General features: G+C 48.2%; 1 long non-coding RNA gene across 9 annotated transcripts in view; it reads left to right on the top strand.

The window, feature by feature from the left end:
• The window catches only part of LOC128107411 (uncharacterized), a 30682-nt gene extending 18364 nt beyond the window's left edge, over positions 1 to 12318 (top strand). For 3 of the 9 annotated variants that reach the window (XR_008217073.1, XR_008217071.1, XR_008217070.1), the window contains 3 exons: positions 3471 to 3532; positions 3876 to 4048; positions 9449 to 12318. This is a non-coding gene — a long non-coding RNA (uncharacterized LOC128107411). Of the gene's footprint in view, positions 1 to 3470; positions 3533 to 3872; positions 4049 to 9448 lie in introns of all 9 variants that reach the window. The other 6 variants (XR_008217075.1, XR_008217072.1, XR_008217078.1 and 3 more) reach the window with 5 other exon arrangements.
• Positions 12319 to 12388: the final 70 nt, after the last annotated feature.

Raw genomic sequence — 12388 nt, 5'->3', positions numbered from 1 at the left:
ATAAGGCCTGAGTGGAAGGAAGGTGATCTGCCTCCCTACCCCCCACCCCACCCCCTGCCCCCAGGCATTGTCTGGGCTCTGTCACCACACTGATCAAATGTCAGGCCCAAACAGGAGCCATTTGCTGTGAACGTGCCAGTGGAGACCAGCGGAAAGTGTGCTAAAATTACTACCAGGAATTAGGGTGAGGTGGGAGGGGGCGGGAGGCACAAAGGCTAAACCAGAAGATACCTGAGCGTGAAAAGAGAGAAATCTAAAAGGAATCCCAATACCCACAGGGAGAGGGACAGAAGGAGACAAAAGAGGTAGGCATCTGGCCCAAGAGAAGGAAGGAAGCATCAGTTGTTTGTGAACAGGAGACAGGAGACCTGGGAGCGGGAGGCAGCTCTCCTAGCGGCCTGCCCCTAGAATCTCTGACCTTGGGGGACCCTGTGCCTGGCTCCACATGGGCCCGGGATTAGGGAGCTGAGCTAGCCTGTCTCAGGTTTCCCTTTACAAACAGCTGCTACTTCTTGTCATTCTTTTGTGTTCCGGCTGGCTCCAAAATCTTTTGTACTCTGCATGCCAGCCGCCACAATAGCCCAGACTCCCTTCTCCTCTTGATAGATGAGGGCCAGCTGGAGAGGCAGCCCGGATTCAATCAGAGTGCTGTAGGCAGGTAGCTCTCTTCTGCAAGAGTGTTTGGAGGGGACACTGTCTTAGAAGCCCGAGGGAACTTAGAAGGGGCTGTCTAGGGGTGCAGAGACCCACTTGGAGACCCAGCTCCTCAGTTTCTAGCTGTGTGGTCTAGCTCAGTCACGTACGTTTTGTCATCAATGTGTTCGTTTGCGGAGCCCGTGGAGACTAGTCATAAGTGAAGGGCTTAGCACACACCAGCACATAACGGACTTCACAGTGGGAAGTTTTTATCCTAAAAAACACGGACATCAGGAATTCAGACTGCAGACAGCAGGGCCAGTCATCCGCTGTAAGTCCTCGGCCCGCACATTTTCCTCAGCCCCACCACGTCTCCTCAGTTGAAGGCTATGTTCTTCAGGTGGACCTAGACCCAACCCATCTTCACAGGCTAACCTTGAGCCAGAAAAGCTACCGCTGCTCTGCTGCTGTCTGTGGAACTTCTCTCATGACCAATGTGTACCCCAAGACCCCCAGAAGTTGGCCCAGCTTAATGCTTTTTGTGTCCTGGCCTGAAAATCTCAGGGACTCTGCGTGAAGCTGCTGGTGGAGATGGGCAGGCAGGTTATAGGGAGGAGACAGGCTAAATGGTAGCCCTCAGGAGGTGGGACAGCCAGGAATCCTCAGATATCCCTGATCTTAGGATCAGCCAAGGATGTAGCAACCTCTGAAGGAGAAGGATAGAGTATTGTTATGTGAAAAAACTGGGCAACATAGCTTAGCAAGATGGTATAGGTCTTTAGTCCCAGCACTCAGGAGGCAGAGACAAGCAGATCTCTGTGAGTTTGAGGCTAGCCTGGTGTACATAGAGACTCCCAGGACAGCCAGGGATTCTCATGAGACTCTGCCAACGAAACACAGCCATTGCGGGAATGCCCTGACTGTTGAATCACCCAACTTCAAGGACCGAGTAACTACCGAGTTCTCAGCTCTCAGGATTCTGCTGCTGTTACTATCCTCAAGCTGACTTGGTAATTCTTTAGTATATGCCTTAGTTAGGGTTTCTACTGCTATGATAAAACACCATGATCCGCCAGGCGGTGGTGGCGCACGCCCTTAATCCCAGCACTCAGGAGGCAGAGCCAGGCGGATCTTTGTGAGTTCGAGGCCAGCCCTGGCTACCAAGTGAGTCCCAGGAAAGGCGCAAAGCTACACAGAGAAACCCTGTCTCGAAAAACCAAAAAAAAAAAAAAAAAAAAAAAAAAAAAAACAAAACCAAAAAAAAAACCACCATGATCAAAAGCAACTTGGGAGGAAAGGGTTTATTTCGGCTTACAACTCTCAGGTCCATCCATGCTCCATCAGTGAGGGAAGTCAGGGCAGGCACTCAAGGCAGGAACCTGGAGGCAGGAACTAAATGCTTGCTGGTTTGCTTTTCTGATTTCATATGCGTGTGTGTGTGTGTGTGTGTGTGTGTGTGTGTGTGTTTTGCCTGAATGCATGTCTGTGTGAGGGTGTCAGATTTTGGAGTTACAGACGGTTGTGAGCTGCCATGAGGGTGCTGGGAATTGAACTCTGGTCCTCTGGAAGAACAGGCAGTGCTCTTAACCACTGAACCATCTCTCCAGCCCCTCATTCTGATTTCTTATAGCATCCAGGACCTCCTGCTTAGGACTGGCACCACCCACACTGAACTGTGCCCTCCCACATCAATAATGAATCAAGAAGGCCAACCTGATGGGGGCATTTTTTCAATTGAGGTTGCTTCTTTTCAAATGATTCTAGTTGTGTCAAATTGGTACAACAACAAAACTAATCAGGACAGTATGCATATTTTAAAAAATGGGCAAACTGAAAAAGAGCAAAAGATGGGGCTGGGGAGATGGCTCACTGGTTAAGAGCACTTGCTGCTCTTGAAGAAGACCTGGGTTTGTTTCCCAGAACCCACACAGCAGCTTATAACCTTCTATAACTCCAATTCCAAGGGATCTGATGACCTCTTCTGGCTTCCACAGGAACTAGGAACACATATAATGTACATGCATGCATATAGGCAAAAACCCATCCATGTAAAACAAAAGTAAATAAATCTTTCTTTAAAAAGAGGAGAAAATTTGGATGTGGTGGCACATGTCAATTCCAGCACCCAAGAGGCAGAGACAGGTAGATTTCTATGAGTTCAAGGCCAGCCTAGTCTACAGGGTGAGTTCTACAACAGCCAGGGCTATAAAAAGAGACCTTGTCTCAAAGAGGGAGGAGTAGAGAGATGTTAAGAACACTGGAGGCTCTTCTAGAGGACTTGGGTTCAATTCCCAGCACCCACAAGGCGGCTCACAACCATCTGTAATGAAACAGGGCCTGGATCTAGAATGACCCAGAGGCTAAAAATCTCTTCCTCTATGAGCCCAACACAGTTACATATATTAAGGTGGGAACACAGACCTGGAGTTTAAAGGAGGGGAGGTCTTTGAGAAACACTGTTTACCAATCTATGTTCCCAGCAGTGAAAATCAGTATGGCCCAAAGCGTGGATGGTGAATGGTGTGGTGAGTTAGAAAGGACTTGAGGGAAACCTCTCTTGTCAGATTGCTGTGTGGTTTTGGAGATGTCAGGTGGAAAGGAAAAAAAAAAACGTGAGCTTTCATGGTCTATATGTGAGTACCTCTCGGCACAGAGTTAGACACATCTCAGTGAATACAACCGTCTGTCATTCAAATGACAGTCTGTGCGTCAGCAGTGGGGTTCGAAGGGAATAAGATGGTTGCCCAAAGTCAGGCAGGGAATGTGGCCTTAGGATTTAAGCTTGGGTCGGCTTTGTTCCAGAGTGCTTTCTACCCATCTGCCATATTTCACAGACCAGCAAAATGTACAATATCATCGTGAGAGCAATGAAGAGTGACTGCAGCTCCAGACCATGGTCAGTGTGACATCTTAAGGACAGTGTGAGGGTCCGGCTGGGTCCTGGGGGGAGGAGAGGCCAGAGGTCAGGAGACTGTAGCAGAGGTTAAAGCCTCAATCAAAGTTGAGAGGTATGAGAGGGGAGGACCAGACTGGTAGGCATTCCTAAGGAGAGGATACAATGCACTTCAGCAGACTGGCTCCGGGAGATTGGGAAGGAAAAATCATACGGGAGGGCATCAGCAAGGATGGGGGGGGGGCACAAAGGGGGCAAGCCCTCAGACGGGCAGGATGGAGACTCGGTGTGAGCGGGTTAGAGGTAACAGGGGACAACTAATAGAACATGTTTTGTGTCCCAGTAGCAGGTGAGAATTGTGGCCTGGCAGGTAGGGCTGGTGGCTGAGAGCTGGTTACCTTGTGGTGGTGTGAGATGCCATGAGCTTGGAGACAAGAGGAAAGACTCAAGAGAGACCCACAGCCCAAGGAAGAAGGAAAGGAAAGAAGAAGCCCACAGAGACTAGACGGAGATGGTAAGGTGAGCCCAGAAGAAGTCTGATGACCTGGGCTTGATCCCAGAGTCCACTTTAAAAAGCTGCGTGTGGGGCTGGAGAGATGGCTCAGTGGTTAAGAGCACTGCCTACTCTTCCAGAGGTCCTGAGTTCAATTCCCAGCAACCACATGGTGGCTCACAACCACCTGCAATTAGATCTGGTGACCTCTTCTGGCCTGCAAAGACACATGCAGGCAGAACACTGTATACATAATAAATAAAATAAATCTTTAAAAAAAAAAAAAAGACAGAGCAAAACTTTAAGGGGCTGGAGAGATGGCTCAGAGGTTAAGAGCACTGGCTGTTCTTCCAGAGGTCATGAGTTCAATTCCCAGCAACCACATGGTGGCTCACAACCATCCATAATGAGATCTGGTGCCCTCTTCTGACCTGCAGGTGTATATGCAGACAGAACACTGTATACATAATAAATAAATCTTAAAAAAAAAAAAAAAAAAAAAAAAAAGCTGCGTGTGGGCTAGAGAGACGGCTCACCGATGCTCTTGCGGAGGACTCAGGTCCTGGCACCCACATGGCAACTCACAACCATTGGTGACTTCATTTCCAGGGGCCAACGCCCTCTTCTGGCCTCCATGGGCACTGCATGCCTGTGGTGCCCTGACATCCATGCAGCACACACACACACACACACACACACACACACACACACACACACACACACACTCCTAACATAAAAAACAAATAAATCTTTAAAAAATAAAATAAAATGTTGGATATGGTAACAAGCATATGTAATTCCAGTACTCCTATGGCAAAATGGGAGGTGAAGCCCGGAGAATTGTTGGGACTAGCTAGTCTGGAAAATGCAGCAGAGCAGAAAAGAGGGCTTGCCTCAAAATTATGTGGAAGGAAGGAACCAATTCTGAAAAATTGTGCTCTGACTTCTACATGTGTACTGTAGCATGAAAATATCAATTATACATCATGCATGTGCACATACATACACACACACACTAAAGATTAGATGTCTACACACACCATGCATGTGCACGCGCACACACACACACACACACACACACACATTAAAGATTAGAATGTCTACACACATCATGTATGTGCATACACACATACACCACACACACTAAAGATTAGGAAGAGGGAAAAAAAAGAGTCAAAGAGAATAAGAAGAGAGAAGGTTTCCTAGAAATCACAGAAGTATTTCAAGAGGAGCAGGTGGCCAGTAGTGTCAGATTCCAAAGAAAGGCCAAGTGACAGAGAAGAGAACTTGGGTCATCTTGCAGGAAGCAGCTTCCAGAGAGTCACAGGCAGAGCCTGGCTGCTGATTTAATTAAGGAGAAGGATGGGGTGGATGAGAGTTAATAAAGAATGGGATAGGAAGTGCAGGCAGTGGGGGTTATGCCTTTCAACTGAGTCATTCGGCAAATGGAATGAATGAGACCAAACATTGACCGAAGGGAAGCAGGCCAGATAGCATGGTTTATTTTGTTTTTCAGATAAGGCAGCCCCAAGCACGTGGGGTAGGGGTGAAGAGAGATCTCCTTGCTTTGTTCTCTGTTCCCTTTTGTCTTTTTTGGTACTGTTTTCTCATTCCCAGCTCTCTTTCTGGAACTTAGGAGGGTGGCTTGTAAATACTCAGAGAGTATGAGACGGACTCGCAGATGCATAGGCTCAGAGGACTCCCTCCTCACTTCCACAAACGCATGGAGGGAGCTTGTCCTGGAGCTTACCGAGTCCCTCACTCTCAGTCTTTGGCTCTCACTGATTGGCCTGACAAGCATCTCAGTCTCCAGAGGTCTCTGCTCTTAAGGTAAAATGGGTACATAGAGGTCTGAGAAATAAACCATGCCTAGAGACCCAGGGTCAGCCTTTGCTCATGTTTCAATGTCTGCGATTTATCCTAGAATTACAATGTTTATAGGTCTAGAGGCTCAACCTATAACCCAGGCCTGGGATGGCTCCCTTACCTCTGGGTTGGGCCCTTGCTGTTCTTTAAGAATTGGGTAGAATGTTCTCTGATGTTCCTGTACTGCACAGACATGTAGCCCACCACCGAGTGTCCAACTTTCCGAACAAGAATTAAAAACAGATTAAGTCAATGAATAGACACACACATGCCAGCTTTTCTGAGCATGGGAGAAGGTAGTAAGTCACTCCCTGATCTGAGGCTCCAAGTCACATTTCGAAGAAGGGACCTTAGGGGCTGGCTGCTGCTTTCTTCATGGGATGCCTGCCTTCCAGGAGCTGCAGGCGGCCTGAGGGTTAGAGTTGTGCTTGGGCCTGTGGACAGATAGAAACTGAGAGCTGGGCAGACTCCCCGAAGTCTGAAGAGATGAGGCTGTAGAAAAGGGTTCAGAATTTACCAGGCTAGAAGAGCTGACCCATTCTGAGCAGGAAGAACGGGAAAGGAGCAGGAGAATGTGGTGGTTGGTTTTTTTTTTTTTTTTTTTGGAGAGTGGGAGAGAAGAGCAGATGAGGCTGTCTGCAAAGTCCAAGGGTGGGGCTGCCAGAGGTTGGCCCCACCGGGCTCTGGACAGGCCAAGACTGTAGAAAGAGTGTCAGAGCTTGGCCGCTGTGTGTGTTTGTCACAGGGGAGGTGACCTTGCCCAAGGGCAGTGCCTCATGGTGGAGAGAAACCAGGGCAGAGGATTGGGCTTGTGCAAGGGGCCCGTGCTGGGCCCCTCGTCTCTGAGATTACAGCCTTGGCTGCCAAGAGCAACTCTGTGGGGGTGGAATGAGACAAAGTGAAGGTCCTTTTGTGGGCCTGGGTTCCTAAGAATAGCCATGGCTGGGCTCTGCGAGGTGCCTCCGTAGCCTGTCATGTCCCAAGCCCTGTTCTCAGAGGTGTCCCCGTGCCTGGTGTCGGGGGAGTGGAGCTCATTAGCCCCACCTCAGCCTCCATGGCCTGTGTTTGTTCAGCTCTGCTGTAAGGGCAGAGGAGGAGTGGGCACAGAGTTGGCACGCATGGGTTAGGGAGGGAGGCAAAGGCCACGAGCCTGGAAAAGCAAACTGGAGCCCACAGCTGGAAACACTGATGCTCCTGGGAGGAGAGAAGGTGGAATGGGAGGAGCCGGCATTGGCCAGATGTGGGAACCAGGGACACCAGGGGTCGGGAGACTTGTGGGAAGTAGCGGCAGGAAGCGCATGGAAGCAGAGAAGTGCAGAGGTGAAACCAGACGTGGAGAGAAAACTTGGGTCGGGGGTGGGGTGAAGGACCCATGGGGGTTGAGCTGATGAGGATGAAGTAAGTGACAGTGGTATTCCTCAGCCACACAGCATCAGGGGGGTGGCACAGCTCTTGGGAAAGCTTGGGAAAGGCTCTTGAAGGCCATTCCTGTGAGATAACAATGCACTTCAAATCCGTTCCTAATCTCCCCTCCTATTATTAGCCCTGAGCCCTCTCTGGCCAGCAGAGAAGCCACAGGCCCCAGGGCGCTGTCCTTTCTCCCATGCCCTTGGCTAGAATTAGACAGTTGTGGCTGTCTGTGTGATCATCTGCTAAACAAGGTCGTTCTGGCTCCTGGGTAGTGTCACTAGAGAAGAGTGTGGCGAGATGGTGGGGAGGGGTTGGAAGGTCACTGAACACCCCTGTGGACATGGCAACTCCCCGACACGAAGAGGGGTAGATGCCCAGGCCTGTACTGAGTTCTCATATGAACAAGTAAACACATCTTCAATGCAGTAATGGTGTGGGGTGGCAGCTGTTAACCTGTGCAAGATGGCTGGAACCCCAAGCATGGAAGCAGAAGTGCAGAAGCAGCATTGCTAGAGGGCAGGGCAGAGGGGGCGGGCTCCTGGCAGGTGAGCCTGAGGAGAGGTTTTCAAAGGACTGGGCTTCCAGGTTACAGTCCCCAGTCCCCAGCGGCTGGCCAGTGCTGTGAGCATTCCAAAGGGAAAGAGAAAGGCTCGGGACAGTGGCTCCTGTGGCAAGTCTTGTGGCCTGCACTCTGGAGGACTAGATCCTGGGGAGGCCAGGGACTTGCAAGTTTCCCTCAAAACTACTGCCGTCTTTTTTGCCCAGTTTGCGCCTTTGGTGTTTGACCTTTGACCTCCCTCGTGCCTCCAGTCCCCTTAACGTTGCCCATTGTTTTCAGGGGTTTTGTTTGTTTTTAATGGACAAAGGTTATTGCATGAATTTTATCTGGAGCTCCTTTGCCTCTGACAAAGCTCAATAAAATAAATGCATGATGAATAAGGTACCAAAGAAGGTTAGCAGCTGCTGTTCTTGCGACGCTGCGTGCTGCAGCATGATGGGACCTGGATGGGATCCCCCAGATCTTCCTCTGGGAGAGCAGGGAGGAGAGGGCACAGCTTGCATGTCCCCTGAATCTCGTCCTTTCTCCTCCCTCTCTTCCTCCCTCCTTCCTTCACTCCTTTGTTCCTTTTCCCCAAATAAAGCCAATACTCACTTTAAAAGTGAATGGAGAGGCAGAGCCAGGCGGATCTCTGTGAGTTCGAGGCCAGCCTGGGCTACCAAGTGAGTTCCAGAAGAGGCGCAAAGCTACACAGAGAAATCCTGTCTCGAAAAAACCAAAAAAAAAAAAACCAAAAAAAAAAAAAAAAAAAAAAAAAAGTGAATGGATTCCTATAATGCAAGAGAAATAAAGGCCTTTCCAAAGGAGAAACCTGATTGCTCATTGGTTTGGTTTCAGTTGGGGTCTCATTGTGTTATCCAGGCTGGTCTTGAGTTCCTGCCTCAAGAGATCTTCTTGAATCAGCCTCTGGAACTACAGACATGTGCCACCATGTGTGGCATAAGATGGCTTTTAACTAGAATAAACAAAAGTAAAAATTATTTATGATTTTTTTTTTTTTTTTTGGTTTTTTCGAGACAGGGTTTCTCTGTGTAGCTTTGCGCCTTTTCCTGGAACTCACTTGGTAGCCCAGGCTGGCCTCGAACTCACAGAGATCCGCCTGGCTCTGCCTCCCGAGTGCTGGGATTAAAGGCGTGCGCCACCACCGCCCGGCTATTTATGATTTTTTGAGGGGCTTCTCGTGTCACGGTGATCCCAGGAAGAACTCCGATGGTCACTTGCATTTGAGCAGGGGCCAAAGATCTAAAGGCTCAAGCGTAATCAGTTCTCAAAAAAGAATCAAACTCCGCAGTGGTGGTGGTGGCGGTGCACGCCTTTAATCCCAGCACTCGGGAGGCAGAGGCTGGCGGATCTCTGTGAGTTCGAGGCCAGCCTGGTCTACAGAGCAAGTTCCAGGACAGCCAGGGCTATATAGTGAGGCCCTGTCTCAGCCTCCCCTCACTGGATTAAGCTTGGCTGTCTGCATTGTGTCACCCATGGGACTTCCTGAGCTCTCAGATGTCACTACAGCAAATTAGAGATTCCTCTAGTTGGCATTTAAAGACATTCCTTACACTAACAGGTTGCCTCCTGTCCTTTCTTCTGCCTGCAGATCTGACCGGTCTACAGCAATACCGGTACCAGCTTGGGTTCTCCCATGCCCTGGCTCCAGTGGGACTTTTGCCTGTCTCCTCAGGCCCAATCATTGAAGTGGCTTCCAGTCCGGTACCACCCACCTATCCGAGACACATAAAAGCAATCAAGGGAAACTTTGGTGGCACCTCAGATCTGCTCAGTCACACCGTTCTTGTGTCTCCAGTGTTTTTCAAGAGATGTGTGTCTAAGGAGTGTCGGAGAGCATCACATATCCCGTTAGTGGCTGTTAACATATGGATACGTGTGTGTGTGTGTGCAATCTTAGAGTCTCTCAGTCATCATTCCCACACTGCTATAATCACACCATTTGTATAACTTCAAATGTTACACTAATAACTATAAAAAGAGGATTAAAAGGGGCTTGGTGCTGGGGCCCAGCTCAGCGGATAAAGTGTTTGCCTCAAAATCATGAGGACTGGAGTTTGAATCCCCAGAACCTACATAAAAGCAGGTGTGGTGGCCATGTGTAAAGGCAAGTGGGTGTAGTGGCCATGTGTAAAGGCAAGTGGGTGTGGTGGCCATGTGTAAAGGCAAGTGGGTGTGGTGGCCATGTGTAAAAACAGGCGGGGGTGGTGGCCCATGTGTCGCTCCAGTGTTTGAAAGTCCAGGACAGGGGATCCTTGGAGCAAGATGGCTTTTTATATAGAGACCCTGCAAATGAGTTTTGTGCTCAATTAAGAGACCCATCCTTGTCGGGCGGTGATGGCGCATGCCTTTAATCCCAGCACTTGGGAGGCAGAGGCAGGTAGATCTCTGTGAGTTCAAGGCCAGCCTGGTCTACAGAGTGAGTTCCAGGACAGCCAGGGCTATACAGGGAAACCCTGTCTCAAAAAAAAAAAAAAGAAAGAGAATAGCTTGTTTTTAAAAGGGGGGCTGGAGAGTTGGCTCAGCGGTTAAGATCACTGGCTGCCCTTCCAGAGGACCTGGGTTTGATTCCTAGCACAAACATGGTAGCTCACAACCATCTGTAATTCCAGTTGCAGGAAATCTGTTGCCCTCTTCTGTCCTCCAGAGACACTGAAAGCACATGGTACACAGACATGCATGCAGGCAAAACACCCATACATGTAAAATAATTATGTAAATAAAATCTTTAAAACAAATAAGGAATGTCTCCTAAATATAAAGACACAGATATATTCAAAGTGAAAGGACGGATCTGGCGGTGATGGTGTGTGCCGATAACCCTGGTTTTCAGGAGGTAGAAGCAGGAGGGAAAAGATCCAGAATTCAAGATCAGTTTAGGCAGAAAAAAAAAAAAGTAAAAGCATGAAAAATAGACACAACCAATACTGACCAAAACAGAGATGGAGTAATTACATTGATTTTAGACCACAAGGACCTTTAAGGAAAGAAAATTATCAGGGGTAAAGAGTGGCATTAAATGATAAGGAGGTCAGTTCTCCCGAAGACACAATAGTTCTTACTGTTGGCTACTGAAGTGCCAGGAAAAAGCCTCACCTGTGTTAAAGATTCTTTAGGCTGATTAACTGATGAGAAGTTCCGTGTTGGGAAGTGTTTGGAATGTTGCAGATCTAGAGCCGACTTATCTTGGCTATCATTAGCCCTATTAATAGCCATCAGAGCCCACTTCTGTGTCTGGCCTAGCATCCTTGTGAGTATCAGGTGACATCTTTTGGAATATACAGTTTCCACCAACCCAGAGCTGAGACGATCATCAGCTACACCTGCCGCCCAAGCTCAGGCTTCTTTGCTGGGCCTGCCTACCTGATGATCTCATCGATGCATTGAAAAGGGTCTTGATTCAGGGTTTTCTCTATTCTTTCATTATAACAACTTCATCAAACTATTGTCAGGTTGAAACACGTATTGGGTAACCCGAATCCATGTTCCCAGGTCATAGCCACTCATAATTGGTTCCAGAATAAACCATCCCCTATTCCCTTTGAAGTGAGAGCTATGTCCTTGTATCAACACCTAACAAGAAAGGGTCAGAATATATGAGCAAAAACTTCCAGAAGTTCAAGAGATCTAGATAAATCCACTATCACAGTCGATGATTTCAACTTCCCTCTACTAAATGATAGACCTCAGAAGCAGAAAGTCTCAAAGGCCTAACTGAACCAAATAGCAATCAATTAACTAGCTCTAACTGGCTAGTAAAAAACACTTTCTCCAGCCGGGTGGTGGTGGTGCATGACTTTAATCCCAGCACTGGGAGGCAGAGGCAGGTGAATCTCTGAGTTGGAGGCCAGCCTGGTCTACAGGACAGCCAGGGCTATACAGAGAAGGTCTGTCTTGAAAAATCAAAACCAAACAAAACAAAGCCAAAAACCAAATAAGCAAAACTGAATGGACCAATATGTTGCATTTATATATACTTATGTGTCTATTTATACATTTGTATCTGTCTATACATATGTATATACATGAATACATAGATGTGTGTGTAAAACAATAATCAAGAAGAAATCATGAAGTTGAGATGGAGAGGGAGGACACAGAACGAGTTGGAGGAAGGAGAATGTTGGGTAGAAATTGTGTAAATACGTACACATATGAAATTTTCAAAAGTGATAAAAGAAATGTTAACAACTGCTGTGGATATCGCTCGATATAAATAAAGCACTGATTGGCCAGTGACCAGGCAGGAAGTATAGGCGGGACAAGGAGAGAGGAGAATTGAGGAAGGAGGAAGGAAAGAGGGACCGGCTGGAGCCACCGCCAAGACAAGGAAGACGTAAAGTACCGGTAAGCCACGAGCCACGTGGCAAAGTAAAGATTAATAGAAATGGGCTGAATATAAGAGTGAGAGCTAGACAATGATAGGCCTGAGCTAATGGCCAAGCAGTTTAAATAATGTAAGAGTCTGTGTGTTTGTTTTATAAGTGGGCTCCGGGACTGGCGGGACTTGGTGGTGGGAGCTGGAGAAAAA

This window comes from Peromyscus californicus, unplaced genomic scaffold (genome assembly GCF_007827085.1).
Source record: "Peromyscus californicus insignis strain IS unplaced genomic scaffold, ASM782708v3 Scaffold_12__1_contigs__length_115047231, whole genome shotgun sequence".
NCBI classification, from domain to species: domain Eukaryota; kingdom Metazoa; phylum Chordata; class Mammalia; order Rodentia; family Cricetidae; genus Peromyscus; species Peromyscus californicus.
Note: the sequence above shows the minus strand (reverse complement) of the source record. Positions and strands in the feature narration are given on the sequence as shown.